The sequence below is a fragment of the Rhododendron vialii genome, chromosome 10a (assembly GCF_030253575.1).
Source record: "Rhododendron vialii isolate Sample 1 chromosome 10a, ASM3025357v1".
Taxonomy (NCBI): Eukaryota; Viridiplantae; Streptophyta; class Magnoliopsida; order Ericales; family Ericaceae; genus Rhododendron; species Rhododendron vialii.
This window is the reverse complement of record NC_080566.1, coordinates 26,392,586-26,399,222: the sequence shown is the minus strand read 5'-3', so window position 1 is coordinate 26,399,222 and position 6,637 is coordinate 26,392,586. Positions and strand designations below refer to the sequence as shown.

General features: G+C 40.5%; 1 long non-coding RNA gene across 5 annotated transcripts; it reads left to right on the top strand.

The window, feature by feature from the left end:
* Window positions 1-3,247: 3,247 nt before the first annotated feature.
* LOC131303604 (uncharacterized) lies at window positions 3,248-4,959 on the top strand. 5 transcript variants are annotated; one of them, XR_009192104.1, is made up of 5 exons: window positions 3,248-3,412; window positions 3,518-3,658; window positions 3,899-3,948; window positions 4,510-4,560; window positions 4,656-4,959. It is a non-coding gene; the product is annotated as an uncharacterized LOC131303604 (long non-coding RNA). The 5 variants fall into 5 exon arrangements; XR_009192103.1 differs by lacking the exon at window positions 3,899-3,948 and having other exon boundaries at window positions 3,268-3,412; XR_009192102.1 differs by lacking the exon at window positions 4,510-4,560 and having other exon boundaries at window positions 3,268-3,412.
* Window positions 4,960-6,637: the final 1,678 nt, after the last annotated feature.

Genomic DNA, 6,637 nt, shown 5'->3' with positions numbered 1-6,637 from the left:
GCAATCTGCATTACCACCCTTTGCGTTGCAGTCAACATCACCCATTATTTGGGTCTCTGCATTACCACCCCTTTACATTGCAGTCACTTCCTCATTCCAATTCTCAATTACAACCACTAGAATTCCAATAATTATGCAACTCCATCAACAAACACTTCTCTAATCTCATGTCACAATAAAGCACGTCAATCAAACTGACTTACAAGTCAAACACTCGTCGACAATCACCTTTCAATGTATTCCAAACGATCAATCATAATAGAACATCAACTAATAAATGAGTACACGCCTTTTTCCCTTAGTATATCACAATACCGTACCAACCCCATAGCGACTCTACAATATACTACCTGCTAATATTGATACTTAGATCTCATGGAATGAGCGCCAAAAGAGTTTGAAGGATAAATGAGTCATGCAGACACGCATTACTATGCTACTACTCGGATCATTAGAAAAGCTCACATCTACAAACTATATTATCCACAACGTCCCACATACCCTACGGTACTCCTAAACAATCTTACATCACATATTCCGTTTAAAACGACACTAAGATTACGCTTGACAAGTATCGAAGGGATTTGAATGATCAACGAATCATTGGAACCAGAGTAATCAAACTTAGGGATGGTTTAACGATGTTTAAAAGGTGTTAGAAGTGATTGGGAGTCAAAACTGTCTAACGAGGATCAAATGGGCCAAAACTGTCCTAGAGAGCATGGGGATCGATACCCCAACAACAAAAACAATCCAGATAGCAGAGCAGGCAGTGTTCGAAAATTCATTCAAAATTGCATATTCAATATTTTTCAATGATTCCAACACCAAAACATCTCCAACTCACCAATCTTTAAAACTCATAAGGACCCATAACCAATAAGGACGTTTAACCATAACAAACGATGAAAAACGCAACGATGTAAGCTGCCCAGATTTCCAGATTATAGGGCAACTTCTAAAAATCTCTATAAATCGAGTTCTTAATAGTTTTGAGCGATTTTAGTCCGAAAAGTTGCGTGATTGAACGAAGTTTAAAAGATGAGAAGGAACCCTAGTCAAATCTGCACTTCAAAGATGGGAAATAGGCATTTCCAGTAGCTACATGAATCTGTCATGCAGCAACGTGACAAATTGTAGACCATTTTTCTAAAATCCACCATTAATTCAATTCTCAACGGTTTTGGGTGATTCATGCAGCATTAGAACAAGCTTTAAGTCTACTCTATTTCATATGAAGGAACCAAAATTCAATTCCAAGTTTAAGAAGACGAAAAATCCCAAAAATCGAGATCCTATTCTGCAGATTTTTGAGATTGAAAGAAACAGCCTCAAACAATGAAACAAGGCACGATCTAGGTACATAAATACCGTATAAACACATAACAAGAGTAAAAAATTCCTACCTCATGGGTTTTGAGCAAAACTCCAAATATCCGAGCAAAACTGAAACTCCAACATGATCCGATCGTAAATTTTTTGGGATAGATAGGAAGCCTGCGCTCCGTAGAACAACTTTAATTCTTGGACTTTGTTCGAAATCGTGCCCTAGGTAGATGAAATTGAGGAGAGAAATTGAGGGAGAGTTTCGGAGGGAGAGAGCCAAGAGAATAGAGAAGGGTTTTTAGAGGCCGGCCCCGTTTTTTAGGTTTGGTTTGAAAACAACCCTAAACATATTATTTTTACACATTCTTTTTAAAATAGTCCTGATTCATATTATTTTGGACAAAAATACTCCTGGCAGTTCACATAACCAGTTAACATATTATTTGGGATAAAAATGCCCCTGATAGTTTACATTGCCCAAGTTAACATATTATTTTGGACAAAAATACCTCTAAACTATGGCTATGAGAATTGTGACTATAATAACTGAGGCTATGATTGCTATGAGAACTGAGGCTATGAGAAGTGTGGCTATGAGAGCTATGAGAACTGGGCTATGTGAATTGAAAAATACACAATTCGCATAGCCTCACCACACACTAAAATACAAAGTTCTTATAGAAAATACACAGTTCTCATGGACAATACACAGTTCTCATAGAAAAATATACAATTCTCACAGACAATACACAGTTCTTATAGAAAATACACACACGAACAAAACTTCTAACCTTGAAATTAACCTTGAAATTAGTGAGAGAGTAAAATCCTAACCTTGAAATTAAATTACAGCAACCATAGTAGAGTGTAATCCACCGACATCATTTCTAGAGGAATCGGATCTTTTTGATCCTTTTCTTTGCTACTATACATTGCTGGTCAAAATTGTAGGTCTGATTTCAAGTAAATCAAACACTATGTCTTGTGACGTCACACACACAAAGAGAGAAAGAGGTGACCTTGTCGTATTTGTCGGAGAGATGGCAAACTTCGGAAGAGATTTCAGATCAGATTATCTTTGCGACTGTTTTGCCGTCGATTATGGTGGCCTCCTTTTTCTGATCGAACTGCGATACCATTGTCAGAACACTCCAAATTCACACACACACACACACACACACACACACACACGTAGAGAGAGAATCTTTTCCAGACGCCGATTTTGGAGTTAAGAAGCGAAAGAATCTTTTTCAGACGTTGATTTTGGAGTTGAAGGTAAGATAGTTCAGAGTTTTCCGACGACAATGGCGTATTTATTTCTTCTTCTCTACGTTTAACAAACTGGGGCCGTCGGGAGGGGCGGCAGCAGAGATGGTGAGGAGGGAGAGGAGGAGACGCCCGTGTGGCAGAGATGGCGTGGTAGAGGAGATGAGGATGGAGGAGGAGACGGTGGGTCTGGGTCTCCATTGACGAGAGAGAAATAGAGAGAATAGCAAAGCAAATGATGCGGAGCTATCAATTTGGGGTAAAAAAGTCATTATGGTCCATAACCAAGTCTATCTAGGTTAGGGAATAATATTCAGGGTTGGGATGAAACCGGACCTAAAATCTAGGACCGGCCTCTAATTTTCTAGAGAAAGAAAGAAAAAAAAGTGGAAAAGGGAAAATGGGTTTTTCCCTTGTATGTCCATATATATATATATATATATACACACACACACACACACACATACATACATACATATCAGAACCCTTCAAATGCAGACGTCCGCAGCTCAAAAAAATGCAGACTTCGGTCTCTGGCCGTTGGATGAGATCCAACAGTTGGGATTTTAAATGAGAACTAGCGGGTTTAAAGGAGCCATAGGTCAGGTAAAAGGGATTTCGGGTCATAACCATCACACACGTAGATCCCCTCCCCAGTCTTCTGCTATACGCCTCCCCTCATTCTACGCGTTCCACAGACGCACGAAGAGAGAGAGAGAGAGAGAGAGAGAGAGAGAGAGACGATCGAAGAAGAGGAGAAATCGATCAAGAAGAACACGATAGCCGATGACGAACGAAGATTTTTCAGAATAAAACCAAGGTATCTCTCTCTCTCTCTCTCTCTCTCTCTCTCTCGATTTCCCCTCTTGATTAACCCAAAACCTTAATGTTTGGGCTTTTTCCTGTGTTTTTTCTGTCAACGCAGAGCAGATCCACGAAAAAGAGACCACGATCGAAGAATAATGAAAAACCACAAGATTAGGGTTCCAGTTCAAGGTATCTTAGGGTTCCATTTCAGATCGATGAACGAAGAAAAAGAGGAGGACGAAAATCAAAACGACTGAAGGTATCTCTCTCTCTCTCTCTGGCTTTTCGAATCTGTATTTTTTTTCCAAATAGGGAGTGCAGAAAAAAAAAACTAGAAATTAGCACTGCCAAAATTTGATAGGGTTTGTGAAAAAACATTATTTTGAAAAATCCTAATTTTCGAATTAGTAGGATATCCTTAAAATTATGGTTTTTCGAATTAGGGTTAACACCAAAATCAGTTTGAAAAGAAGTTCATTTGTATTTTTTTTCCAACCAGATACAGTTCCATCGGATTTCCATACAACACATCCTTTCTTCATTGGGGAGGTATGTAATGATTTTGTGAGTTTAAAGCAGTTGGGAGTTTAATGCTAGCTATGTAATGATTATGTGAACCAAGCTTAACAGGTTGAAAAAATCCAATGGTTTTGATTTCTGCACTTGACAGGTTGATTTGTGCACTTGAAAAAATCAAAGCTTAACAGGCTGATTTAGTCAAGAAAGTAGACATCTCCGTTTAGTAGTAGTAATATTTCAATGGTTAGGATTTATAGGAGGCGAATTGCAAGTTTATTATTGCAAGTTTTATTATTAGGATGTTCAGTGCTTTATTCTGGATGCTTGTTGAGTATTTTATGGTTAATATTTTATGATTGAGCTAAATCATGTTTTTAATCCTTGAACGTTTATACAAAAGGGGTCTGCTTTTAGTCTTTGGTAATGAACATAGTTGTGTTCAAACTTCAAACTATAAGACTCATAACCTAAACGCCAGTACAGTACTATTAAATATAACATAAGTTGATAAACTCGTACTCTCTTTGGATTCCTCCAACAAGGGGCATTGTATCCTTTTAAACTGATTTCAGTTGTGGTTTTGTATAGCAGTCTACTAGTGTGGTAAGCGATTGACTATGACGATGAGTGAAAGTGTTTGTGGTACATCTAAGTTTACTTCTTTAGTTGTTATTGTCTTCAGTTGTTATTGTCCATATGACAGATCAGATTCATTTGCTGCATTTGTTTTGCTCCAGTTTTGAAGACTTGATGTGAACAACACCATGTGGGAGATTAGTCGCGAGGGACCCAATTCCAGTTCTGTGCTAATTTTGTGTTTTTTGGAAATCTGGATGAGCTATGTTTGTAATTATATGTAATCTGGATGTATTGGCCGAAGGATTTGGTACACCGGTGCAAGAATTGGCATTTGTAAGAACACCGATGGGATCTTTGTTGTATTTGATGTAGATTATGTTTAGAATTCCAAATCTGTTTCTGAATTCGATTTCTTTCATTAAGGAATGAGATTATTTTGACTACCTGGATCATGAACAATTCATTGCTTGGCTCGATTATTATCCGTTCCGTTGTAGCACATATATATGAGTGCTGCGCAGAGCATATATAGTGATGAATGGGTATTTCTTCTGGTGGATGTGGTAGCAACCTCATAATGGATAGCTCAAAAGCAGTCACTACTGCCTGCATGGAACATGTAGACACCCCAATCTGACTTCCCGATCGTTTTACTTTCTTCTTCGGTTTCTTGATTCCCCGATGATGAATCAGGTCGAAACAGTCTCGAGAACTTGGAATGGCTTGAGTTTGGCATGTGAGGAACCCATCCTTAGCCCTTAAAACCTTTAATCAGAACCTGGACCTTGGTCTGAATGTCGCGCGACAATCTAGGACCCTCGCGCGATGGTTCGTCTGCCAGGTGGTGGTCAAAGTCAAAGCTTTGACCATTGACCATCGCGGGGTTGGCTGGACCCTCGCGCGATGGTCTCACTTCATCGCGCGATGGTCAACACCTGTCATTTTCACCCAGATTGCGTGGTGGTCAGGGGGCTACAGGCCTATGTGACCCCGTTTTCTCGGCTGAACAGCGTTTGGGGGGGGCTCCCCTTGCACCACCTCACCCCCCATTCTCCCATCACCTTTGCCACCACTCCTCCACCAAGCATTTGTAACCAGCATTGTTGGCTGGTTACAATGTCTTGGTTAAGCATCCACTAACCCCTTCTTTCTATAAATACCCCCCCCCCCCCCCCCATGCATCCTTGCAAAGGGTTACAAAAACTCTCTCTAAAAAAGAAGAAGGCAAACTCAAGCACAAGCATCTCACACCATTCACTCCCACATAATCACCCTCCAAATCTCACCATCTCATCATTCAAGCCATCTCCAAGGCACTCAAGCAAAGGTATAATATCTTTCTGCTCACTGTTCGAACCCCTGAGGGGGGCTGGCAGGGTCAAGGCTGGTAATCGATACCAGTTCTGGCCCTAAAGCCGGCAGAGTTTCAAGGGCTGTTAGCTGGGAAACCCTCGCGCGATGGTCCCGTATCCTCGCGCGACAATTCTGTCTGCGTGAGATTGGACCACGTGGGGAAGGGACCCTGGTCTTTAAGTTTATTATTGTGTTTGTAGTCTTTTAAAAGTCTTTTAAGGAGCTTTAGCTCACTGCTTTGCTGTTTTGCATGTTGAAAATCATTGTTTGGCTTAGTTTATAACACCTCTTTGTTTGGAATGCTTTTGGGATGCTCCTGAACATGTCTCAGAGCCCTAAGTATGCAAAGCAATTCCTGGAAGTCCAGTCTGAACAATCGCGCAGCTGTCTCACTCTGTCGCGCGATGGTTCTCTGTCTTTCAGGGTTTGCCCTTGCATGAGCAACCTGGCCTTGGCCACTGTTTAGACACCCCCACTGTTTAGGGGTTGCATTTTCATAATATTTCCATCTGTTGGCTGTAATATTGTTTACTTTCAAGTACCTATAAACTGCTTGGTTTGCACCTGGGTGAGCACTGGTCCTTCCAGAGCCTAGAAGGGGGTGAAATTCAAACTATTGGTAAAGAGTCATTACTCGCGCGAGTATATGGTTATGTCGCGCGATGGTTCGTTTGCATGCGGATGAACTCACGCATGCAAGCTGGCTGTTCATTTGTGCCAAAATCATACACAGCGCTGTTTTGATATATGATCAACGTTTTGAACTTCATTCCATTTATTATTTGTC